The sequence below is a fragment of the Camelus dromedarius genome, chromosome 6 (assembly GCF_036321535.1).
Source record: "Camelus dromedarius isolate mCamDro1 chromosome 6, mCamDro1.pat, whole genome shotgun sequence".
Lineage (NCBI taxonomy): Eukaryota > Metazoa > Chordata > Mammalia > Artiodactyla > Camelidae > Camelus > Camelus dromedarius.
In genome coordinates, this window is record NC_087441.1 from 82,511,926 (window position 1) to 82,539,427 (window position 27,502).

Sequence of the window (27,502 nt, forward strand, 5' to 3'; positions counted from 1 at the left end):
TGGGCGTGGCAGGTAGGTGATCAAGATCCGATGAAGGTCACTGGCTGCACAGAGCGCTGTGTCTGTGAGAACTGGAGACCTCTGCCATGGGAAATGCTTGGTGACAGGAAAAATGCAGGGGAGCTGGGGAGCCTGTGTGTTAAGGATTTTCCAGTCTTGGGAGTGGGAAGATGAGACTCTGCATTCAGATCTGAGTTTGAATTCATCCTCTCTTGTTTACTGGTCCTCTGACTTTTGTCAAGTTATCTACCCTCTTTGAACTCCTGTTTCCTTGTCTCTCAAAACAGGAGAATTACAACCTGCTGCTAGCATTTGTTCAGGGTAAATTATCTGTGTCTACAAGATGTCACGTATAGTCACAAGCTCAGTGAGAAATAGGCTGTCGCTTCTTCTGCAACTCAGTGCTCGACAAGACATCGGGAGAAAGATAGTTCCTAATTTGTATGTTATGCCAGTAGGAACAAAATTAATGTTTTGCCTTTCCCTAGCAGTATACTTACTCCTTTGCTTCATTACCTCTCCTCCTTTCCTTTCCCTTCCTCCACCAAAAGATCCTGAGACTCTCTCAGAACACTAGATTCAAATTACTTTAAAAGTTGGCTCATTCCCTAGAAATGACAGTGACATAAAAAAAATCTGTTCACATCCCAGACTTGACTGTATTTGATTTACACACACACACACACACACACACACACATCTGGCTACCTCTCAATTCCTGAGGGAGAAGGACCACTTTTTCTGAGTTTTCATTCACTGAGCTTGAGAGCAAAGTCTCTTAAGCAGACTTTCTCCTGGCTTCATGCATGGTTTTTTATTGGATTTCTCTGTGGCCATAGAATTATTCTCCTACTAGAAGAGAGGAATTGGAGACATAGGGATTCTGCTTAGATATTGGTGACATCATATTTGAGTTGGAAAGGACTTAAGACAGCATAGAGTCGTAACTTTTTATGGGTGAGAATCCATGATGGTGTAACTTGGACAAGAACCTGGGTCTCCTGACATTGTGTCCACATGGATGAAGAGGCAAATGGGTGTGGGATGGCAGGTATCCTTCTTGCTTGAGTTCCAGGGTCTTGCTAGTTTTCATTGCTCAGCTGCCTTTAGTTTATGTCCATGTGGCCTCTCATGGGAATGTCACTCTATCCTGATAGATTGAGTTTCTTATCAGCAAAAAGCTCTGGACCCACTCACATTGCCCAGAGTTTTTCTGCTGACCTGCTGACACTTTATGTAAATGAGACCTAAGAAAACTGCTGGATATAAAACCCTTATTTTTATCATTTGCCCTCGAATTCCATAGGAAATGGGTGCTGTCTCAGGCTGTCTAAGGCTTGATCTGAACAAAGATAGGGTGATAGTTTGTGCTGCTGGACCATCACAAGTGGAATGGGATTTCCACCTTAGTTTTTAGAATCAGGCAGACGAGTTCAAATCTTGCCTTTACCAGTTAATAGCTTCGTGACGTTGAGGAAGAAAGTTTACTTTTTTGTGTCCAATTTTCTTTATCTGTAAATAAGTTCAGTATTTATTTTAGGGTTTTTGTTTTAGAATGGAATGAGCTAATTGCCTCACTTATACCTAAAATACTGATTGCGTGGTTCTATGCTGGTGCCTTGGTAGTTGATTACTAAGGGAGTTGGCAATGAGAATGGGGGTGGGGGACCCCTGGATCATAGAGCTTATATTCCAGGATATGCCTGTAAAAGACTGGATGTGCAGTGGGTTTTTAGTAAATGTCTATTCTTTTCCTAATCCCCATTGATTGTATATATATATTTATACTAATATGTGAACTTTTTTTGTTGCAATTTAAATCTCTTTGTAGTATTTAAAATATGTAGCTATAACAAAAATACGTGAAATAAAATGATTTGATTTTTATTTTCCTTTCAATAATGAAAACAAAAGAAAATAGAAAAGAAAAAGTTTTGTAGGACTAGAAATAATTTTATTTCCATGGAATCAAGCCTTTATATTAAGTTTTTTGGTTTTGTTGTTAAATGGCATGTAAAATTAATAGGTTGTGACTTCAGTGTTGATAGCTAGGTGAGTTTCTTGTTATTGTTGTCTTTGATGAATTATTTTCACTAGATCATAAATGATGTGCATGCTACATATTGGAAATGAGGAAGAAGTGGAGACATACTAACTCCAATGTATTTTGTTACCGAGTCCAAACTCATTCTACTTGCCGCATGACAGGCCAATAAACTGGGAGATGAGGTGTTGGGGCAAGGAATAGTGACTTTATCTGAAAAGCTGGCAGACCCAGAACATGTCAGACTGATTTCCTGGAGAACCCTCTTCCCCAAGTCAGAATTCATGCTCCTTTTATACTGCAAAGGGGAGGGGGTGTGGTTGGTTGTTGCAAACTTCTTGCTGTACGAATTGTTTGTCCTTGGTGTCCTTTGTCCTTGCAGCTGTCCATGTGGGTGAAATCATGGTGCCCCTGTAAAACCTTCAACAAAAATAAGGTTATTCTTTATTTTGCAACTTGAAACTCTCTACATAAGTGCAGAAGAGCTAACATCCTTAAAGATCAGAGCCCAGAGAATAGGCTCTCCTGTATATTTCAGGCTAAAGTCAACATTCTTTCAAAAAAGGTGTAGAGCTAACTAGTCTGAGCCTAGAAAACAGGGCAAAGGATTAAAGCCAAAGGAACAGATCCAACACGGAGTCAGATTTCTTCTTTCCTATTACAATTTCTTTTTCCATCTCATAAATAATTTTAGTAAGAAACATAAGCAATTTTGTATTTTTGCTTCTTAATAACTGATAAGTGGGCTGACTACATTTTTGTGAGCAGGGATGCTGTGCGGGCCTTGGGGTCTCAGCAAACTCTTGTTGAGGGTGGTTGACCCCACAACATGTCTAATGCCCCCAGGAGTGTTGGTGAGGGTCCCCCCAGCCTGGGGCTCTATTCAGGAAACAGCGTATGGGCATTGCCCTCTGGAGACCTCTTTTTCGGCTGCAGGAAATTTTTTCAGATACTGTGATAGAAAAATCACTCCAGCTGGAGATAATTTGGGAAAAAAGGAAGAGGAAAATTGTTTGGAGTAGAGTAGAAGAGAAATGCAGAAGATCAGGGAGGCTGGGGGCTTGGCAGCTGGGCCTAGGGAGAGAGGGGAGCAGAGGTGTGGAGGGGCCCGGCTCCAGAAACAGCTCCTGCACCTGTCCCCGCACCCAAGCCACACAGCTTTTAATTGGCCTGGGCCACTCTCCTGGCTGGATGTCACCCTGGGCAGAACCTTGAGAACTGAAGTTGACAGGTAGGCAGCACTCCCCTAGGGGGACACTGAGGACTTTGTTCAAGCCCACAGTGCCTTTTCTGGTCATGTGTCTTCACTTGCCCTTTATCTCAGGATCTGAGGAGCAGGAGCAAGGAACTCAGGGAGAGACATCTGACTGTGTTAAGAGAGGACAGACAGAGTGATACGGGAAGTGAGGACAATCGCAGCAAAGTAAAATGACTTCACAACTATTGCATCAGACCTGCAGGTGTGAGAGAGCCTGAGCCTGTCTCAGAGTGCAGGGGACAAGCAGAAAGGAATGGTAAAATTTCCACTGACAATTGAAATTTTGCAAAATAGCCTGCTACTTTTGGTTGTATCACTTGAATGAATGCAGGTGTGTTTCTGTAGGCATTTATAGGTTCACTCAACCCAACCAGCCCCTCTTGCCCACATCAGGGGTGGGTTTTCTCAAGCACAGTGCCCTTCCTGCTTTGGGGGGCCACGCTGCGTGTCCTCGCCTGGGGCCGGACTGCTGCAGGGCGCTGAGTGCCCGAGGCGCGGCCTGCGAAACACGACAGGAACACCTCTGCTCTTGACTGAGGGCCTCCTTTTCCCCCTGCAGTGTTAGAATGCCGGTGACTCAGTTAGAAGCGTGCATCCAAGCGGTTCTTCCTTGTCATCACCATCTGGAAGTGGAACCTGAATCTTCTGAATTTCTCCAGAATGTGGTTGACAATCACCTTCTACAAGTGGTTGTGTGTCCTCTTACAAGTGGAGGTTTTACTGCCGTTTTCCTGGAACTTACTCACCACTAGTCCATCTGATTTTTCTGTGCTAGGATTCAGTATGGCCTGCTAAAAATTCTGCAGTCAGATCTTGAAACCCTGATGAAGAGGATTATTTTATTTTTTATATGATAGTCTTTTACTTTCAAAATTCAGAATTTTCTGTTCTTTCACTTTTTAGGGTGTATTTGGAGAAACATCTTTGCTCTTACTGTCCTTGCGACCTGTTGCTTTATGCCTCTAACCCCTCTTCTGTCACTTTTTAGGCGGTTCTATTCGTGACCCTGTCCAGGTTGTTCATATTATAAAACATAAAGTCTGTGAAAGTACAGTTCCTTTTATTCTGAAAGCATTCCACAGATACCACTGAAATCTGGGTGTGGTTTTAAGAAGACAGAAGTATTAGAACATGTACTTGCAGGTTGCTAGTGCAAAATCCCCAAATCAAAAGTCTAGTTAAATATCTAACATCTTTCTAATCTACCTTGGATTTGTATGGATAAGTGAAGCAGTTTGCTAAGAACTCAAGACCAGGGTTAGAATACAGGCTTGTGTAGCTCAGCAGGTCCTCCAGAGGTGATGCTCTGCCAGAGGGTGGGGCTGAGGGGAGAGGGCGGGTCCTCCCCTCCCTGAGCTGATAGTTTCATGGCAAAGACCTTCACCAGGTGAAGAACTTGGAGTTTCTTCTAAGAACAGTGGGTTTGAAAAGAGTCTTAAAAGCATGGGAGTGACAGAATCCCATTTGTGTCAAGTAGGGAAAAGTGGCTGGGGGGCCACTGGGAGACTCATGATTCCATGTGGGAAGTATTTGTGGCTTCCACCTGAGAAGTGGGACTGTCAGTGGGAAAAAGCGAACAGATTGAAGTCATGTTAGATGGTAAAATGAAAGGATGAATGATGTCTGTGTGGGTAGGATGGAGTAAGGCCAGGGTTTTTGGGTGGATTAGTATGGTAAATGATGGTCCTGCTGTGCTCTGAGGAGGGGAAGCTGCAGAGGGAGTTCTGCGGGAAAACTGATGAGTTCAGCTGTGGGTAAAATGAAAGGCTGTTAGATGTGTGGTCTGGGAGTTCAGGTGAGAGCCAGTAGTGGGTAGGGGGCAGGGAAGAGAGACCTTCAAATCATTTTACCTTGTGAATATACAAAAATGTGTGAGTAATACACTTATGCCTCTATATTCTGGATTTAAAACCCATTAACATTTTGCTATATTGACTGCAGAGGTTCTTAATTCTTTTAATACAAATAAAATAAATAGAAGCAAAATAGTGGAGTTAATGAAAATCTTAGAGTTGACGTGTGTCCTTGTATGTATTTTGATACCTCATCTGTTTATAACCATAATCTATTAAAAGTTAAGTAGTTTAGCATAAGAGTTAAACAGAGGGACGTGACACTGTTGGGGGTTGAAGCTGATCTTCTCGGGCAAATTATGTCGCCTCTCTGTGCCTTAGATCCATCTTCTGTGACTTCCCCCGGGCCCCTCATCACAGCTGATTTCCTAGATTAGAAGTTGGGAGGGAGGCTGCTGTAGGGAGAGAGAAGTGGCAACTGCCACGGACCCTGACGAGAGAGACAAAAACAGATTAAAGCCGATAAACTGAGTACAAACAAATACCCTCCAAAGAGAAAGAATCCCAAAGTCTTTTGAGCCACTTAGCGTAAGGGAAACAAAACCACGTGGACCCAAACTTCTTGAGTATGTGAGTATTGTGGGTGGAAATGTGTCATCAGAATAGATTTGAGAAAAGGCGATTTGGTTTCCCTTGATGTTTCCGGTAAGGATGGACAGCAGAAGGGAAACCCCCCCGCTTCAAAGTGAAAGCTGCTATTTTGTGTGAAACTGACCAAAGGTTGGAAAGCAGTCATCATCAGTGCTGGCAAGTGAACAGCCTTCTGGATTGGGTGGGGCACCTACTGTGACTTCCTGGTGACCTGCTGGGTAGGGGCTGGGAGATGGGCAGTAGTTCTGCCTGGTGACCCGGGCATAAACCTGGGCTCTGAAGCTGCTGGTCTGACTAGCAGAACTGGGCACAAGCATTCTTAATGGGGCAGCTCGGGATGTGGCCTGGGACACCTGCCATGCTGAGGGCGAGAGGAAGGCTCCCTTGAGGGGGTGTCCAGCAGAGAGTGGAAAAATCCACCTGCAGGGACGGAAGAGCCTCTGAGCAGGGTGCCGGATACACAGGCATGACTGGCCTGAGCACGGAGGGTTCGGTGAGCCGGAAGTCATACAGTGGCCGGAGCAGCCTTTTTCCTGAGAAACTGGAGGGAAAAGATGTTGAAAAGGCAGCCTGCGGACAGACCCTGTGGTGGGTTATAAGTGACCGGAAAGGACTGGTCAGGCAGGCACGAGAGAACCCTGTGAGCATCCCAGATGGGGCGTCACGCTGAAGGGAGGAGCAGAGTTATACACTTTGCCACTTATTAGCTGTGTGACTTTGAGCAAGATCACCCCACATCTCTATATATATCTTCATCTGTAAAGTGACAGAGTGACAAGCTCGTGTCATCAGAAGGCTTAGTTTAGCTCTGATCCTCTGTGTCCAGTACTGTCAGTGCTGCCCTGCAAGGTTCTGCAGCGGCTGCTCTTACCCTGAGATGGGAGGGCGTAGAGGGACATTGTAGCACACGAAGGCAGGAGAGGGGTGCTTTAAAAACAGACATGTAGCCGCCTGCAGCTGCAGACATGCAGGCAGTTTGATTGATGGTTCTGGAGAGGACTTTGGAGGCCTTAGCATCGTCTTAAGACTTGCTTTCCCTTGGGGACCCGGATTGCCTTTGCAGATTAATGTTGAAGATTTGAGCTTCTGGAAAAGCTGCTTTCAGAGATGGGTATATATGTAACATATCGTCTAAAATAAAATGCTTTTATTTAATGTGTGGGACTTTGCAGATGTTGGGAACAGCTCTTTTGGCCTGGTCACGGAGGACACTAAGGGTCAGCAGAGCATGCGGGAGGGCAAGAATCTCGCAGTGCTGCTGCGGGGTGTTCTCCCCAGTAGGGCGCTCTGCTGAGTTGACTCTTCTCTGAGTTTGGTTGCCAGATGAGCAGACAGCAAATTATTGAGTTCTGGTGGGTTTGTATAATGACAGGAAGAAAGAGGGACCCGTAGTTTTCTGGACTAGGACAAGCATTTTGTTCTTAATCCAGTGTGTTTCATTGCGGATTTGATGAGTTGTGTCAGTTCTGGATCTGATTTGGGCTAATCTGTATATTTGGAAAGGAACCGAGATGGAATTATTGCAGACACCTTGTTCTTAATGAGTCCTGTGCAAACATAAACACGGATGAAGCATACGTTTGAATTTAGTGGTGTAGGGAAGGGTTTCTGCACATTACAGGTGAAGGCAAGGCAGAATTCCTCTTCTTTGTGGGCAGGGAATTGGGTCCACCTGTTTTTTCTGTAAAGGCTTCTGAGAGCAGTTTATGGTAATTAACCAGCATTGACAAATGGTGGCACACATTGCATTTAAGAGCTGGCCGGCTGCAAACTTGTGTATTGGACAGGTGGATTTCACAGAGAAGTGATGAGGTAGATGGGAGAGAGAAGGAGCACAGGCATGGGCACCCCAGCTTCAGGTTTAAATCGGCATTTCCACACCATAGGAATTTGGAATAGAATGTAACCTCACTTAGCCTGTTGGTGAATCAGTAAAATGGGCATGATAATATTCACTTCTTCCTGGGTTTGTTGTAAGTTGTGTCGACTGAAATAAATGTTCAGCATAAAAGTTAAGAGTTAAGTTTTATTCGGTGAGAGGACTCCAGCGGGGATGACAGCCTCTCAGATTTCTCTGAGGGACTGTTCCAAAGACTTAGGGGAGGAGCTAAGATATATAGGAGCTTTACAACAAAGACCAGGTAGTTGGAACAATAAAAGATTGCTTGTTATCTAAAGAAAACCAGATATCTCAAGTTAAAGAATTTAGTGCTTTTATATTTATTGGAGGAAGCAAACATTTGGGCTCACTGAATTCATTCATTTGACAAGCACCTAGCTATCTAGGGCCAGTATCCTGTCCTTTCTTATTCTGAGTCCCCTCAGAGGGCACCATTGTGAGTGGCTGCAGAGGCTGGGCTGCAGGCCTGTCCTCGCTGGGGGGTGGCGGCAGCCGCTGTTGACTTGGTTTCAGCATTCTTTGTTTACTGACATGGTTCCAGTATTTTCATACACATTGTAGTATTTTCGTTCACGGACTGATTAAGGATAATCTGCAACCTTGGAAAGCAACCGAGATGGAATTACTGCAGTTACCTTCTAGTTTAATATGCCGTGTGCAAACATAAACACGGATGAAGCATATAAAAAAGATTTGGTGGTGTAGGGAAGGTGTTCTGCACACTACAGGAGAAGGCAAGACAGAACTCCTCTTCTTTGTGGGCAGGGATGTGGGTCTACCTGTCTTTTCTGTAGCGGTTTCGGAGAGCAGTTTATGGTAATTAACCAACAGTGACAAACAGTGGCACACATTGCATTTAAGAGCTGGCCTGTGCAAACTTGTGTTTTGGACAGGTGGCTTTCATAGGCAAGTGGTCAGGTGGATTGGAGAGAGACGTAGCCTAGGCCTGGGCTCAGATTCAGGCTTAAATACACATTTCCTCACCAAAGGGCCTTGGACTAGAGTGTAACTTCCCTTAACCTGTTGGTGAATCTGTGAAATGGGCATGATAATATTCATTTCTTCCTGAGTTTCTTGCAAGTTGTAAACAATATTATAACACACATGAAGCACTTAACACACTGGCACTTAGCAGTGTTCACTGCGTCCGTCAGCCCCACTTAGCGTGTGTCAGAGCCGTAAAGGCAGCATGTGTCTGTTGAGGACGCACTGGTGGCCCCTTGAATATGTTGTGAATTTGGTGATTTCCTTTAATCCTTGTAACTGTATGTGCCATGGGCAGTTATTTTCTTGGACAGATGAGGAATCACAGGGTAAATAAGACTGTGTAATTTGCCCAAACTCAGACCATAATTTTGGGTGCAGGGTCCTCGGTTCAGCATGGGCCCCTGGGCCTTCTGGCCTCTCCGTTCAGCAGGTGTGGGCTCGCCTGTCTCCCAGCCCAGAATATCCAGCAGGCAGCAAGACATACCTGGCCCTGTGCTTTTTGAGCAAAAGCCAGGAGGGGAGGCAGGTACTAAAGGGATAAACATAAAAACAGACGACAGCAAACTGTGATCAGCTTTGAGAAGGAAAGGAACACACCTCGCTGTGCAGAGATGGGAGATTTCCCGTCGGGGCTGCTCTGGGGGCGTTCATCTCAGCTAAACAAGCTCTGCTGCTGCACCAAGGCAGGAAGGCAGGGCGCGTGTGGCCAGGTAGACTGAGCCTCGCTGATCGTACTCATTCACCATTAAGCGACAGCTGTCACGGGCACATAACCTTGTAGACAGATGTTGGCCATAATCATCACGTGCATTGCTTGGTAATTGTATTGGCCCCACCTTTGAGATGAGGTCATTGAAGCTGGGGAGTTTGCTGCATGCCCTTCTATACTTCGGAAATTACCCCCACTGGTCTTTTAACCTAGACTGGTGTGGCTCTCATGTCCCAGCCCTGTGAATGGCATCACGTAGCTTCTCCCAAGCGACCCAAATGACTGACATTAATTTTCTTAATTCGTAGGAAATGGTATGTGACAATAAGAAAAAATGGTAGTAAGAAATTGTTTGGAAAACTAGAACAAAATCCAATTCTTCCCCAGCTGGGGAAGGGTACCCAGTGTCACTCACTCCACTCACTGCCTGGCATCTCCTCCCTGCCGACTCCGTGTTCAGAAGCCACTCTGAGCCTTTGAAGAACATTTTGCCTCGTGACACTGTTGACTAGGACCTGCGACAACTCTGTCCCTGGTTAACTCTCTCTTCAAAGCCATTTAAATTTTATGAAGGCTCCTCAGTTCAAATGTAAGAATAGCCTCTTTAAACTTCTTGATGCAGCTCCTTAGTGAAGATATTGCGAAGGAAAACTAGCTAAAACCTGGGAGGTATGAACATAGTGACTGTAACCTCAGCACTTTGTGAAGTTCAGAATCAGAGGGGTGGTAGACTCAGGAAAGGCTTAAGGTAGCAAGGGTAAAGTGAAAGGACGCAGGCTGTGAGACTGAAACATCTCGGTCCCAGCCAGCAAGGCACCTGCGTTCAGGATGGTCTGTGTGAAGAGCAGGGTTCTCACAAAGAAAGAAGAGGTGGGATGGGAGGGAGAACAGTTAGGTTTTTACTGGGGAAGGAAAAAGTGGGCTGAACATTTCCTGGTTGAACAAGAGGACTGTGACATGATGTTCTTGTATTTTGGAGAGAAGGGTTTTGTGGGGACAGGCCTAGGGAGAACGCTCTGTGGCTGGGGAGTCAGCACAACAGAGAACCACAGAGAACCGGGCCGATGCCAGGGCTGCTTCTGTCCCTTAGCTGGGGCCTAAGAACTCCCTTCACAACCCAGTCCTGTTGATACAAGAAAACAGATGTGGGGCATGAGAAGGGCTGTGTCCCACGCATTAGTTGAGCCCCTGGGATTTGTCCCTCCAGATGTTGTTCTTTGGCTTCGTGTAAGAAATGATTCAAGAGCAAACAACTGTTGAGTAAAGGTAGATTTACTCAGAGAGCTACATTGAAAGGCAAGAGAATTGCCACGAGGTGTGGGGGTTGGGTGCTCAGATTAAAAGTAGGTACACACTCCACAGAGTGTGGGCTTTCTCCGAAGAGGGAGAGAGAGGGTTGACCGCGAGGCGGCGCTGTGTTGCTTGTTTTCTTGGGCTTGGTGGTTTCATATGCTAATAAGTAGAAGGACCAGCCTAAGGGCAAGGGGCTGGGATTCCCAGGGAGTTGGCCATTTCCCACCCTTTGACCTTTTGTGGCTAGCCTTGGGATTGCCATGGTGCCTGGGGGCGTGTTATTCAACATGTTACTATTACAATGGGTGTATAATGAAGCTCAGGCTCTGCTAGAAGTTAAATCTCTTCATCCTGAGCCTCAAGGCCTATTGGAGGTTGAATCCTTCACCATTTTGATGTTAATTGCTGTGGCCTTCCTTGAATGGCTGTGCTCTGCCCCTTCCATCCTGTCTCACTGTGATGACACAGAGAGAGCAAAGGCCGGGCCCTGCCTGTGCTCCTGCATTTAACAGGGGGAGGGGTGGGGTGGGCTGAGGATTACTCTGAGTGGTGAGAAGGTTGTTTCAGATTTTTGCACGTGGGATATGGGGACCTTCCAGCAGCCACCGCGGATTTATCTCTCGGGCATTATCGCTTGTGTCACTCATCTTTTTCTATTTTTCTTAAAATATTTAATCTAAATTTAATATCAGGGTTTTTTAGGAAAGAAATTTCTCTTTTTATTTTCTTTGGATCTCTTTTGGGGGGGGTAGGTAATTAGGTATATTTATCTGTTAGTGGATGCCCTGGGGCTTGAACCCGGCACCCCGTGCACGCTAAGAACACGCTGAGCTCTCCCGCCCGCCCCATCATCTTTTTCTTTTTGCTTTAATGTTACAGAAACCACAGGCCAGCCAAGAAACAAGCACCACTCGGAGGGTTGGAGTACTCAGATTTATTATGCCGGCAGGCACAGAGGGGCTTCTGCTCCGAAGCTCTGAGCACCTCCAAGATGTGCACATGAGGTTTTATAGGTTTAATTACAAGTATGGGGCTATTAGCTAATAAGGCTTAAACAACAAAAAGCAAGGATTCAGTACACTGGAGCTTATCAATTTGGAACAGATCACGTTACTGACACTTGTTGAGATTGGATTTACGAGTTAGCTTGTTAGCCCAGTAAACTAACACTAAACTTCAGATTTAGCCCGGCAGAACTTAGATCACTAAAGCGACACTTATCACACTTAGATTTATGACTTAGCTCGTTAGCCCAGCTGAGCTTTTCCTTCACATCAGCTGCCAATAATCTTACAGCTGAATTTCTTGTAGGCCTTTAACACTTACCCTGGCTTAATGGCATCCATTTTTATGACTTTACCTCCCCTGGTTTCATTTAATTATTGAATCTCCATTTTCTCTTCACTCTCACTTTGTCTATTTGTTGTTATGGTTTTTAAGCTGTGTTTAAAAAATTGTTTAATTTCTCTTTTAGCAGGAGGCTGAAAGTAAATAAATATGTAAACAAACATCACACTTTAATGCTTTTATACATTCTAAGCTGTTTAGTATTTACTTAAAAACCAAATTGCCTACTAAAGAGATAACATTTTTAAATTATTTTTTAATTTTTTTATAAAGGTATAGCTGATTTACAATATGATATAACTTTCTGGTGTACAATAGATGCACAATTTTTAATGTTATGCTCCATTTATAGTTATTGTAAAACATTGGCTATATTCCCTGTGTTGTAAGTTACATCTCTGTAGCGTGTTTATGTTACATGGAGCAGTTTGTATAAGAAAGTTGGTTATCGCAGAGTCTGGGGCATGGCTGTGTCTGACCCAGTGTCTCCGTCACCCTGCCTGTCAGAGCCCAGGCTCTCACACCTCTCTGCAGGGGAGCGAGTGGAGGCAGCCTTCATCAGCGCTGGCACCACCCTCTGAGTGGCAGAGAAAGCAGTGACTGTCTGTGGACGTGCAAAGTGTTGTTCCAGGAGCTTTACTTGCACTTCTGCATTTAATAAAGCCCTCCTCTAAAGAATCCTTTTATGTTTTTAATGAATAATACACTTTATTTTGATATTGATAGACTTCAAACCTCCGGAAAATTTACAGGAGTAGTACAGTAAACGCTTAGATACAGTTCATCTAAAAGGGCACTATTTGTCCTTTTGTGTCTGGCTTATTTTAGCATAAAGTTTCAAGGTTCATCCATATTGTAGCCTGAATCAGTACTTTATTCTTTTGGTTTGATAATATCCTTTTTCTTTTTTTTCCTTATTGGTCTATTTAAAAGTATTTTGATTGAAGTCTAGTCAGTTTATAATGTTGTGTCAGTTTCTTGGGTACAGCACAACAATTCAGTTATATAGGAACATACCTGTATTCATTTTCATATTCTTTTTAAACATAAGTTACTATAAGATATTAAATATATTCTCCTGTGCTATACAGTATAAACTTGCTGTTTATTCTATACATAGTCAGTATCTGCAAATCTTGAAATCCCAAATTATTCCTTCCCACACCCTCTCCCCTCTGGTAACCATAGTTTGGTTTCTATGTCTCTGTGTCTGTTTCGGTTCTGTATATAACTTTATCTTTTTGTTTCTTTCTTTTTTGTTTTTTGGTTTTTGGTTTTTTTTAGATTCCACATGTGAGCGATCTCATATGATATTTTTCTTTCTCTTTCTGACTTACTTCACTTAGAATGACATTCTCCAGGTCCATTCATGTTGCTGCAAATGGCATTATTTTATTATATTTTTATGGGTGAATAGTAGTCTATTTTACAATTATACTAAAACCTCTTTATCCATTCATCTGTCAGTGGACATTTAGGTTGTTTCCATGTCTTGCTATTGTAAATAGTGCTGCTGTGAACATTGGGGTGTAGGTGTCTTTTTGAATTAGGGTTCCTTCTGGATATGTGCCTAGGAGTGGGATTGCTGGGTCATATGGGAGGTCAATTTTTTGTCTTTTGAGGAACCTCTAAACTGTTTTCCACAATGGCTCCACCAAACTGCATTCCCACTACAGTGTAGGAGGGTTCCCTATTCTCCACAGCCTCTCCAGCATTTATTGTTTGTGAACTTCTGAATGGTGGCTATTCTGACTGGTGAGAGGTGATACTTGATTGCAGTTTTGATTTGCATTTCTCTGATAATGATATTGAGCACTTTTTCATGTGCCTATTGGCCAATTGTATGTCTTCATTGGAGAAATGTTTCTTTAGGACTTCTGCCCATTTTTGGATTGAATTGTTTGTTTTTCTTTCTTATTACGTGTAAATCTGTTTACATATTCTGCGAATTAAGCCCTTGTCAGTCTCATTTATTGCAAATATTTTCTCCCATTCCATAGGTTTTCTTTTTGTTTTGCTTACTGTTTCCTTTGCTGTGAAAAAGCTTGTAAGTTTAATTATTTCCCACTTGTATATTTTTGCTTGTATTTCTATTGCTTGAGTAGACTGCTCTAGGAGAACATTGCTGAGATGTATGCCAGATGTTTTGCCTATGTTTTCTTCTAAGGGTTTTATACTATCTTGTCGATATTTTTAAGTCTTTAAGCCATTTTGAATTTATTTTTGTGTATGCTGTGAGGGAGTAGTCTAACTTCATTGATGTACATGCAGCTGTCCAGTTTTCCCTACACCATTTTCTGAAGAGGCTGTCTTTACTCCATTGTATGTTCTCACCTCCTTTGTCAAAGATTCAATGACCAAAAGTTTGTGGGAATATTCTTGGTAATTTTGTTTATCCGTTCATTGATGGATGGATATTGTTTGTAACCTTTGGCTACTCTGAATGATACTGCCATGAATGTTGATGTGCAAGTTTTTGTGAGAATATATTTTCATTCTGTTGGCTGTACAGTTGACCCGCCATATCTGTAGTTTCCACTTCATGGATCCAGATGGCTGTAAAGGGACTCGAACTTCCTTGGATTATGTTATCCAGGGTGGGGGTTTCCTGAACCAACCCCCGAGGTTACTGAGGGATAAATCTATATGTAGGAGTGGAATTGCTGAGCCATATAACGCTAACCTTTTGAGGAAACACCATAATTCTCCAAAGAAGCTACACCATTGTCCCTTTCCACTGGCTGCATATGAGGTTTCTCTGCCTCCTGAACGACACTTATTATTGTCCATGTTTTGATTATAACCATCCTTGTGGGTGTAAAAAGCGATCTCATTTTCATTTTGATTTGGCTAGTGATGATGAGCATCTTTTCATATGCTTATTGGCCATTTCTATATCTATTTAAATCCTTGGCAAATTTAAAAATTGGGTCTATTTTCTTGTATTGATCAGTTGTAAGCATTTGTTATATATCCTGGATACAACTCTCTTATTAGATACATGCTTTGCAAAATTTTTCTCCTATTCTGCAGATTGTGCTTTCACTTTAGATTTTTAAACATTAAAAAAAAAATTCTTTATAGGGGAGGTAATTAGATGTATTGATTTATTTTATTTTTTTTGCTAAGCACGCACTCAATAACTTGAGATACCCCCTACCACTGTCATTTCACTTTCTTGATGATGTCCTTTGTAAGAAAAAGGTTTAATTTAGATGAAGTCCAGTTTATCTGCTTTTTTCTTCTATCACTTGTACTCTAGGTATTGTATCTAGGAAACTAAAGCCTATCCTAGGACCTCAAAGATTTATACTGTGTCTTCTTTTAAAAAGTTTATACATTTAGTTTTTACGTTTCTGTCTGTGATCCATTTTGAATTAAATTTATTTGTTATATAAAATATGGGGGTCCAGATTCCAGATTCATTCTTTTCCCTGCAGATACCCAGGTGTCACTGCACCATTTGTTGAATAGACTATACTTTCAATGAAGTGTTGTTGGCACCCTTGTGGAAAACTGAATGTAAATGTAAGTTTTTTCCCCCTGGGTTTTTTTAGTGTCTCATAGATTTATTAATCCAAAATATGCCAGTACCATACTGACTTGAGTACTATAGATTTTAGTACCCTTTAAAGTGAGTCCTCCATCTTTGCTGTACTTTTTCAAGATTGTTTTGGCTGTCCTGGGCCCCTTGCAATTCCATATGAATTTTGGGATCAGTTTTTCAATTTTTGCAAAGAAGTCCCCTGGAATTTTGATAGGGATTCCACAGAATTTGTAGATCACTTTGGGGAGTCTTAACATTTTTAACAATATTGTCTACCATTCCATGAACATGAGATGTCTTCCATATATGTAGATCTTGTAAATTTTATTTCGGAGATACTTGAAAATATTCAATGTAAAAATCTTGTAAATTTTTGTTAAATGTATCTCTCATTTTATTTTTAATGCTGTTGTAAATGGAAAGGCTGAGCTTCTTAAGGGTGGGACTATATATCAATTTATTTCTAGGATTCCCACACAGCAAATACTCTAGGTTTATATTTGCTACATAAATCTATCCACAACTCTTCTGACCCCCATGTTATAAGAAACCAAGACTCACGTTAAGCTACCTGAACACCTATCTGGAAGTGAGAAATGAGACCCTTGGTTGAGGCTTTATGCAGTTGATACTGAGAGCTTATTCAGGATGGCTTTATCTTAATTTCTTTTAAACATACCTTTTGGTGTATTTAGTAAGATACATTAAGAACATGGCCTTTTGATGTGCAGAGGAGCTAAGACTATAATTTTCAAATAATTTCGAGTGAGAGTGTTGTTCTTTAAACCTAATTTGCATCAGTCTTTGAAGATTTATGTTTCAGGAGCTTTGACTAAAGAACACCTGTCTTTATTCAATAACGACAACTAAATGCTCAAGCAACATGTAAGAGATTGAGCAAACTGCCCCCGTCCCGTAGTGCTGGTTGGCTGCAGCTGTAACTGGAGTCAGCACTTACCTCTCCCAGTACACTTGTGCTGATCTGCTCAAAGGGGTTCGTCCAACAGTTTGTCACTCTGTTGGAGAAAGCCATGAAACACTGATTTAAGGTTGCTGGAATGCAATATATTCTTATTAATATTAAGTAAGCACATACTGAGTGCTTACTGTATGTTGGGAATTGTCCCTCAGCCTCACATGAATATTATTTCTCTTAAAACATCACATATTTCCTTGTTATTCACACTTTACAGATAAGGAGTCTGAGGATTAGGTCTTCTCTCTTTTGGGGGGAGCTCATTATCACTGATGGGAAGTTGTAAGGAAAAAGATATTGATTCATACTGAGAAAATATTTTTCTGAGAGTCAGCAATGAAGAGGGTGACCACTGAAGAGGGTGATCATTGTTCGATTAAGATGAGCCCCGGGTTGTACAGAGTCAGCATCCCTGTCCTGGACACGGCACGTGTAGGGCTGCGTGGTGTGTGAGGCGGTGAGGCCGCGCAGGGAACGCGGATGCCGGGCCGTTGGGCTGTGCTCAGGCCGGTGGGACTTTCTCCTAAGGGCAGTGGACCGTCATTGACAGATTTTAAGTAGGGGAGTGGGGTGCTCTCGTAGATCACTTTTGACTTGTAGAATGCTTAGAAACACTTAGAAGTCTCGGCAGGAGGTGATGTGATGAGTCAGAGTAGGGTGGCTGCGAGGTGTAGCAGTATTCAGTTTTCAAGTGGTTTTCAGTCCCAGGTTTGTGGCTCAGTAGCCGTGTCACTTTGGATGACGCACTCAAGGAAGTGAAACAATTTATCTAATCAATTAAAGCAGTGATGTACCGACTTCCCAAGACTGCTGTGGAGATCCAGTGAGATTACGTGTGTGCAGTGTGCAGCTTGGTCCCCAACACAGTGTCAGTGCTGAGTGAGTGCCATTGAGAACCTGGTAGGACAGGTGTGGGTGGTGGGACTCCATGACTGAGGAAATCTGGGCCCTGAACGAGGGGTCCAGTCACATCTGTGAGTGATGGGCCTGAGCTGGGATAGGGAGGGAGACCTTGTCCCCCGACCAGGGGCCCTGGGCAAGACTGCTATTGGAGGAGAACCGTGAAGTCAGCTCTTTGCAGGTGGAGTTTGAGGTGCCCTTGAGACATCTAAGTGCAATGTCACGAGCTCAAAGAGGAAGTCTGGGCCCGGGCTGTGCATTTTCTTATAATCTCAATCCCTGAGGATGCTGAGGTTTGATCACTGAACGTGAAGACATACTTTACAGGACAAGTGAATATTAGTATCATCTCTGTCATCAAAGCTCACGTCTCTTTATTCATCACTCACTTTGTTAATTGGGTACTTACAGAGCTCACTTTACCGCCCTCACTTGGGTTCAGGCTCCACAGTAAAGAGCTGGTGAGCCTCCCTCTTTTCCAGAAGAAGACACATTTAGCTGGTAGCCTTCTGTACCTCACCAGACTTAGAATTTTAGTTTGTTGTATTTATTCTATTTTCTGTTGGCCATCTCCTGACAGGAGAGACGTTTTACCTCATGATCATGTTTCAATTAGCTGTTACTGAGAATTGCTGATCTGATCCATAGTGTATGTATTATATTAATTTTGTACAGTATTTATCATTTTTCTGTCTTTGTCCTTTAATTTTGTATGCCCCTTCAATGTTCTATCCTATTTGGGGCGTTATTTTTTTTAATTAAAAAATGTATGTTAGCAGTTAAGAAAACAAAAACAAAGAAAAATGCACATGATATCTAAATTTAGAAAATATCTAGTGTGTTTTCTGTCTCGGCAATGGAGTGTTCTAGAATCTCGTGAAAACCTTCATTACACAAGTTCCTTGAAATGCTGATTAAGAAATAAAACCTTCCTTCCTCATCTTTCAAGCAATGCAGCTAATTGTCAAGAAAGTGAGGGGAAATCCTCAGAAGCCAAGACAAAGCAGAAAGCAGGGATTCTGGGAGATAAGCGAGCCTTAGAAGCCCTGGGGTGCCTGTTGGCTCCTGAACTGAGTTTTAGTTGCCCTGACAGGAGGGCAGGAGGTGAGCCCGATTCCTCTCACACTGGGAGTTGGATGGCTGATCATATGTAAGACCAAGCCCATCCCGAGAAGCCTGGTTTACTAAAGGTTGAACTAGGAAAATAAATCCTCAAGGCAAGAAAGTAAGGAATGTCAATATTTTTGGAAGAGGGGAAAAATAACAAATCCAAAGTAAGGATTAGTTTAAAGCTGTTCTGGCAGGAGAGTGACCACAAACTCCTGGCAGAAAAGCACAGCTATTCCTGGAATGAGAAGTTGTGTTTTGAATGGATCAGTGAACAGCCATTCCGAAAAAGGCCTCCAGAGTATTGTGGATCAAGATACTGGACCGCAAACACCTCTCTTCCAAGGGTCATTTAAATAACCAGAAATGTTTTAAAGGAAAGAAGCCACAATCATATTTCTATTTATTGACATTACTATATGCTAGGAATTCAGAGGTAACTATGTGAAGGAAACTTAGCATAGAAGCTGTGGATGTGCCTGCACGCGGGACATTTCACAGAAGTGGCCGGACTTGTCTTCAAACAGAAATTCCTGCCAAGGAACTCTGCCCGTTCCCAGGGGAAACATTGCTTGCAGACAAGAATGTTTATTAGTTCCTCAAAAAGAACAGGCCTGGGAACAGGAGAGTCTGAATGAAATTAAGATAAGGAAGCCTTAGATGTAGTGCACATGTGTCAACCTAAAAAATGTTTACTCTCTGTGCTTGGCAAGAGTTACTCCTTTGTGTAGATGGTATAAAAAATAAAGGAACCCGAATCTCGGGAGACATTTTGCACCACAGCAGCTCTGTGATTCATTTCGTCGGCAACAACTATGGAGTTGTCTCCTATTTTATGGACCTTACTTTCTCTTTGGGGATACAAACTGACATAGTCGGGGAGCTTGGTAGAGGGAGGTGTTAGTCTGTTGCAATTAGCCAGGAGAGGAGATTAAGAAAGCAGTGAAGGGTGGGTGAACTTTTTAGCTGAGGACAGACAGCCTTGTTCAGTTGACTTTTAATTGCAGGCTCAATGAGTAGTCACTGGAGGGAATAGATCTTACGGAGGATGGACTTAGCTCAGGCCTCTTTAGAATGGACAAGCGAACCTGGAGAAAGACAGTCAAATCTGTGCAGACATTGAAGTTCACTTGAACGTGCTGTATCCCTGAGCCAAAGATCGGACAAGTAGAAAGCACTTCTTGAGGACAGAGGAGTGGTTTTTAAGTTTCTCCAAGAATGAATCCCAGGGAACCGGGATGGCCAGTTGTCAAACTGTGACTTTGCAATTTGGACGGTGTATCCACCAAGGATATTGGCATTTTATGGGTTTCCATTTCTCGTTAATACATGTCAGGTGATGAGGACGTGGACAAACGTGTTTGACACCTTGTCGAGGTGACTTTGGGTTCCTGCCTAGAAGCGCGGTCACAGCTGCGGCTGCGTCAAACATCTTGCCGCCCATCCCGCTCCCCGGCTCCGTGATCACTGCAGAGTCGTCCCTTGTTAACCTGTCCACCTCCCCTGTGACATCATAACCCATGAAAAGACCGGAGCGTATTAACTTGGCTTTCTTAAAGTCAAAGGAACAGATCTACTATGGAGTCAGATTTGTTTTTTCCTATTTCAGTAGTGCCATGGAGAAGGAAGTTTGGGCAGCTTTTTGTAGGGTCCTGGAGGATTTCTCTCTCAGCGTCTGGGTGCCTCTATTGAAAACCCTTCATAGCTGTCTGGCGTGCTGTAAAACCACTCCACCTGTTTTGCCCTGAAGATGTGTTCAGTTTATAACTCATCTCTACTCCTTGGAAAACAATTCAATAAAAACTCAGTTGGTTTTCCACCAGCCATGGGCAGGGTTGAGGGATAGAATGTTGCTATTTTATAAAATAATAATAATAATAATAAAAATAATAAGTATAAGAATAAGAATAATAAATAAATAAAATCAATAATTATATTATTAATAAAATCAATAATAATGTTATTAATAATAATAAAATTAATAATAATAAAAGAAGTTTTAAAACAGCACTGGGCACATAGGAGAGAGTCAATAAATGCTTCCTGGCTGAAATCAAATAGATGGCTCAGTGATTCCATGGCTGCTGTATTTGCTGAGCTTGTTACTCCTTTGCTCCATTACACTTTTTTTAAACTGAAAAAGAAATACATGCATATGGTTAAAAACAATTCAAACAGCACAAAAATACACAAGTGAAAGAAGTTTTCCCTCATCCCCTGTTCTTCCAGCCCTCCCTGGAGATGCCACTGTTTACTATCCTTTGTGTGCTTTTCCAGATATGCTATGCACATTCCCACCTATGTATGTAAATTCCTTTAAAGATTTAGTTATTTTTAACTTAAAGTGATTTAAATCCTCAAGTGGCTTCTGCCTCGGTAATAGAAAAAAACAAACCTGACTCCATATTAGATCTGTTCCTTTGACTTTAACCCTTTGCTCTGTCTCCTAGGCTTCATCTTGCTTGTAAAACAATGTTGCCTAGAGCCTGAAATATACAGAAGAGCCTATTCTGAAGGCTCTGACCTTTAAGGATATTTAACACTTTTTCATTCATAAAAAGATAACAAATTACAGAATAGAAAATAACGTTTGTTTTGTTGGAGGTTTACAGAGATTTGACCCAGGCAGATAGCTGCAAGAACAAAGGATTCTAACAACAAGGAATTCCTACACCAGGAAAATTGCAACAACCAAGCACGTAGGAAAGGAGCCTGAATTCTGACTTGGGGAGATGGTTTTTCAGGACATTAGTTTGCCATCTAGCTCTACAGAAACTTGCTTTTCCATGCCCAAGCAGCGGGTCTCCCAACTTATTGGCCTGTCCTTCACTGAGGAGAATGAATTTGGACTCGGTAACACTCCTATCTACCTAGCAAGCTGGGCACTGGAATTGAGGACAGCTCTCCCACACCCAGGAACCTACTGTGAGCCCTTGATTGTTCCACTTGGGTTAGGTGTGTTTTACCCAGGAGGGATGGGACTATGCACGAACACTCAGGCAGTCTGCTCTGTCTGGGGCTCTGATCTTGTACCTCCCGCTCCCTGCAAGGCCAACACCTGGGACAGTGGAGCTAAGGCAGAGATCGTGCCTGCCTTTTTCCCAGCCTGTAAAAGGGGAATATGTACACTTCCCAAGGTAGTTCTGAGAGACAACACCTGCTGGTGCTTGGTTCCCAGAGCAACAGGAAACCCAGCTCCACGTGGGGACAACGGGTGTGATCCCCGTAGGGGTTCAGCAGAGGCATCATCTGGAGGGCTGGACCAGGGAGGTAAAACTTGAGCTGTGGGCCTTGAAGGGTTACAGAATGGTACAGAGGCAAGTCTGCCGCCTCCTTCGGGGTGCCCCAGAAGTAAAGCTTTTTCTCTACATCTCCGCTACTCCCCTCCCCTCTCCAGATCCCTACCTACACTCTGCTCCTCCTGTCCATCTGTCTCCCTCCACTTTTCCCCTCCTCTCCTCCTCCCCCCATCTTCTCCCTCCCTCGATGCCCCAGCCTCTATCACAGAACCAACAGAGGATCGCTGGCCCTCCTGCGCATGCGCAGTTGGTGCCAGCTGGACCGGGGGTTGGAAGCCCCAGCTCCGAGCTGGGAATCGGCCCCAAATCCTTCTCAGCTCTGTCAGCCGGTAGGCCTTTAGCTCCTGCCCGGGGCCGGGGCTTTTGGCTGTGGAAATGCAAGGTGGGGGCTCACGGGAAAGGGGTCAAGCGTCTGCGGGAGGGCGGTCCTCGCGTCAAAGCCCGCGAGGGCGTGAGTCAGCCCGTGTTCAGCTGAATTTCTCGGGCCAGACCCCTCTGCCCGCGCCACCTACCCCGGCGCCCTGGTCTCAGCTGTCGAGGGCCAGGTGTGCACCTGCCGCCTCTCGCCCCAGCCGGGCTCCCCTCAGTCCGCGGCTGGCGACACCTTCCCCTATCCCGCCCACGAGTCCTCTCCTCCTGGGCTTCCTCTACTTGGCCGCAGGCTTGTCCCTGCCCCTGGGAGGGCTGTGTCCCGGGTGGGCGGGTTCTGCGGACCCGATCGGGGGCGGGCGGCTGGGGCTGGGTCTGGCCTCAGAGCGGGGCTGCAGCCCGCGACCCCAACCCCGCTTTCCCTGCCCTGCGACCCCGGGGCTGCCCTCCTCTCCCTTTCCAGCTCCCTGAGGACCAGCTCAGCGGCATGCGCGCTGCTTCCCGGGCTTAGAGCCTCAAGCTGTAAAGCCCAGTTTCTCCTGATGGAGTCTGGAAAAGTGAGCGCCAGTGCTGAGGGAGTTTCCGTCTCCCCCCTCAGTGTTTCTGCCCCAGGTAAGTACCTTGAACACTTTCAGGTGTTATGATGGCGGTGCTTGTTGATGTCACGTGTTTTTATAGTGCCAGGGATTACAGTGTTGAAAGCAGGGCTTGGTTCAGTTAAAAATGAGCTGAAGGCATGAGGCTGTGACATGCTCCTTCCTTCCCTCTCCCAGGGTGAAACGTGTGACCGTCGATTTTAAAAACATAGTTACAGTCCCTAACTAGCCCAGCCCAGCTAGTGTGTTAACAGGAACAGCACCACCAGAGGCGTTGGAGACCCAGGGACATTGCAGTCCTAAAAAGCTCCTGGCACAGTTTAGTTTGTTTTGGTGTTTTGTTTTTCTTAAATTGTGGGGTAGACTAGTTGTATAGAGGGAAAAATAATTGTCAAGGAATATTTTTTCATATAACAGCTTTATTGTGATATTGTTCACACACCATGAATTCCACCCATTTAAATGGTACAATTCAGCAGCTTTTAGCATATTCACACTGGTGCAACCATTATTATTCCAGAACGTTTTCATCACTTCAGAAAGACCAGTGGAAATGAATGACCTATTCACCCCTCCCCAGTGGTGGTTCTAAAGAAGTTTCTTGGCTGTTCCTGACCATAAATTAACTTGTTACATTCCATGAAAAGTCTGGTAGGAATTCTAATCAGAATTGCATTGAATCTGTCTATCAAAACAGGAAGAATAATTGTCTTTATGGCATAAACTTCTTCTACCCTTGAATATATCTGGGACCCTATCTTTTCATCTCTCCAGAGCCTGGTCCATGGGAAGTACTCACTAATTGTTGGGCTTGTGAATGATGAGATTCTATATATCATTAGTTGTCACTGTAGCTTTTCACAGAAGAGAAAAGTAACCTCAGTGTAGCCAAGTGACTGTCTGATGGTCAGAAAGAGTGACAGTCAGTGCTGGAGTGATCCAGTGGACTTGGTGCTTGTAACCAGAATTCTCCACCACCTACGGCTAAGGGGATAAGAGTGTTCTTTTATTTTATCTTAATGGCGTTGATTTTATTTGTACTTATTTTTTAAAATTATTTTTAATGAAGTGTAGTCAATTTACAATGTTAGTTTCAGGTGTACAGCAGAGATTCAGTTATAAACATATGCATATGTATATAAATATGTTTTAGATTGTTTTTAGCACAACTCATTACAAGAAATTGAATATAGTTCCCTGTGCTATATAGTAGGTCCTTGTCATTTATTTTATATTTATTAATGTGTATCTGTTAATCCCCCTTTTCCTGCCTGCTAACCACAGTTTGCTTTCTAAGTCCATGAGTTCATTTCTAGCAGCATCATTTTTCCTAGTAACATACGCTGGTTGACTGCTTTCAGCTTCAGGAATTCCATCTTATCTGTGGGCACTTTTCTTCTGGTGGGCCTTTATGTGGTTTGCACACGTAATAGAGATTTGTACTTGGGAGAACTCCAGGCCTCGTGTAGTCCCTGGAACAGAGTGCCCACTGAGTTGATGCTTGAACTGGGGAAAAAAGCAGAGTAAATATTGGAATTTGCACTATGGTTGAGACTTCCAGGTTTCTATAACCTGTTTAGCCCACATTAATATTGGCTGCACCCCTACTGGGTAATTTGGTGGAATTTCATGGTATGGTGGTGTAGAGACAGGGCCTTGTATGCTTCTTCTCTTTCCTTTTTCTAACACTCATTCTCCTGGGCCTCCCAGATCCTCCCCCAGCAGTGCCCAGGGCTGGCATGATGCTGCGCTGAAGCAATATTTGTTAATAAGGCCCTTTCCTCATCTCTTCTGAACTTCCGTTTCTTTCTCTGCACAATGAGGGCTTAGACTAGATAAGTGCTTTTCAGTTTCTTTTAAAGCCATGCTTCCTTTGAGAAACAGAAAATGCAAATCTCTCCTCCCATCCCAACCCTTTAGATTTTGATATGTCCTCCAGGGAGTGACATAGCTCTTTGTGGAAAATTGAAGTTATTGTGATTCCAGATGGCACAGAAAAGACTCTTCAGAAATTTATTGCAGGGAGAGGGCAGGAAAGGGGCAGCATGTCACAATTTCTAGTGTGAGCCCTGGAACAGGGGCTTGGGTTTAAATACGGTGTCTGACGTGGCCTCTCTCTAATCTTGTACAATATGATAAACTTCTCTACCTCAGTTTCTTAATGTGTCAAGTTGGGGTGATAATATTTTAAGGCTTTTGTGAAAAATTATACACATAAGCCATCTGTGTCTCAGTAGAAACAAGACCTGCTAGGGAGTCAGGGATTCCTTTAAAAAAATCTTGTCCATAGCACTCTGTCGGTGTGTATTTTGAATTACCTGGAGGGTGAGGGTTGAGTCTAAAGTCCATCGTGGGACAGGTGGCCCATAGTTCTCTGTGCCCCCAGATTGCCCCCTCCTCCCCAGTCCTCTTCCTCAGTCCTAGATGAAGTTCCCTAGTAGATTTACACAGAGGCCTTGTGGAAATGGCTTTTCATTTTATTGTTTCAACAAGGAGGGCTGCCATCATGATCTCTGTGGTCAGGTTTTGGTGACCTGAAGGCTATGCAATTGGGGGTTTCTATTAAATAAAAAAATATATTACAAATAGAAAATTAGAACAAGGGTGGTGACAGGGGCTCTTGGAAGTGGGGACCATTAGCTTTGTTAGATTCAGGTGCAGTGGCCTTTGTCCAAGAGGACCCATCCTCATGCTCTGAAGTTGGAGGGACCAGTGGGTTCAGTGGGAATGTTAACTGAGTGTATCTCATGGGCTAGGCATTGTTGTACTTGTACTGTGTGTTCCTTATTTGAGACAATGAGCTCATTTAACCTCAATAGCCTCTTTAAAATATTAGACTATTTATTTTGAGATGTAATGTATGTTCCCCTGTACTTGTAGGAGATAATATATGGAAGGCCTATGGAACCTTTGCCCAATTTTCCTTAATGGTTCCATCTTGCATAGTTGGGGTACAATTAATTAATGACTCACTAACCCTTTGAGGTTTGTGTTATTGCCCTCATTTCTATCTATCATTAAACTGGGGCTTAGAGAAACACACAGGCCTGCCCAGGTCACCCACATGTTTAGTGTGTAGTCGGGTGTAACGTGGGCTTGGGATTTCCAGGAAGTACCATTATGATGTTCTGTGGCAGGGAGCAGCATTCACTTTGCTTGTTTATTCATTCATTGAACAAACATTTATTGAGTAACCTCTGTGGGTCAGATGCTTTCACAGGCTTATCTGATTCTTCAGCAGTACTGAGAATCAAGTATTGTTTTGTTTTTTTAATCTGAGAAAATTAGATCTGAGAGTTTATAACACCCCCCAAAGGAAATATAGCTCATAAAGGAGGGATAGTAAATTTGAACAGTCCCCCCTCTTTATGCAGGTGGTACCCTAGGCATTTTATATTTGCAAATTTCCATAATCCAGATATATTCTTGTAAGGCAAGAATTTTTTTTTTTAAATTGAAGTATAGTCAAGTTTACAATGTTGTGTCAATTGCAAGGTGTTTTTTGAATTTTGAATTAAAAAATATTTTTTGAGAAGGGTAATTAGGATTATTCATTTGTTTCATTTTTTAAAATGAGGTACTGGGGATTGAACCCAGGACCTCGTACATGATATGTATGTGCTCTACCACTGAACTGTACCCTCTTCCCCAAGGCAAGTTTTCTTATCCATTATTCTGCAGTTTAGGAGTTCAAATAAATTGGTGTTGAAATCCAGATCTTTTGATCCTACTGCGGTTCTTTTCTTTATAATCTGCTGAAGGGGGGGTGGGGAAAGCATTTCCTTTGTTCATTTCTTTATTCCGCAGTGTTGAGCACTGACTTTGCATCAGGGTCTTGCTAGGTGCTTGGAAACAGAAAAAAAGAAATGACCCTTCTATGCAGGGGCAGGAAGCCTAGACCAAAAGCTGGGTAATGTGATCCGAGCTACGGTAGCCATGTACAGACTCTGAGGACAAACTGTACCCCCGGGTTTGCTTGTGCTTCCCTTGCCTTCTGGCTGGTACACACCAGGTCACCGCAACCCAGAGGCGCCCGCAGCCCACAGCACAATATTTACCTTGATCTCCTCTCCCCTCTCGGCAGGGCCTGCAACATGAGCATCCCTGACTACGTGCAGTGTGCTGAGGAATACGAGACTCTCCCCGTGGTCGTCCAACCCGTGGGGATCATTTCAGAGGACTATTTCTTTTGCATCTATAAACGAATCTCCTTGGTGAGCCAGATCAGCCCGTGCGGCTCCCAGTGGGCACTCTGTATCCACTACAGGCACCACTATGCGTTCGAGAATGCGTGGAGTGACTTCCAGACCCACCGCACGGTCGTGGGCCTTGTCACCATTACCGACTGCCTCTCTGCCAAGGCCTTCGAGAAGCTCCATGTGCAGAGGAGCTGTATGGCACCACGCTTAATGACTCTCAGCTCTTTGTCTTTGTGCTGCATGGGGAGGTAGCCGAGCAGCCACGCACCAACGTGGCCTTCAAACTACGAGGACTGCCGGGTGGTGGAGAAGAGGATCGAGGACTTCACTGAGTCACTGTTAATCTTGCTCAAGTCCAAGTGGCTGGATGGGACCCTGACAAGTCTGGGGAAAGGATCCCCCTCCTCTGCACCTTGTTTGAGAAGGAGGACTTCATGGGACTGGACACAGACAGCAGGTAAGTCTACCTGTAGGCCCGGCCACCCTGGCTGTGTGCCGGGTTCCTTCCCTACATCCAGGAAGGGATC

General features: G+C 43.7%; 1 protein-coding gene across 35 annotated transcripts in view; it reads left to right on the forward strand.

Moving 5' to 3' along the window:
* The window catches only part of LOC135321522 (uncharacterized), a 196,292-nt gene that overhangs the window by 111,716 nt on the left and 57,074 nt on the right, over positions 1-27,502 (forward strand). For 34 of the 35 annotated variants that reach the window (XR_010381358.1, XM_064487056.1, XM_064487072.1 and 31 more), the window contains 2 exons: positions 22,644-22,792; positions 26,861-27,432. The gene's annotated coding sequence lies outside the window, so the exon portion shown is untranslated. The remainder of the gene's footprint in view (positions 1-22,643; positions 22,793-26,860; positions 27,433-27,502) is intronic. The other variant, XM_064487062.1, reaches the window with a different exon arrangement.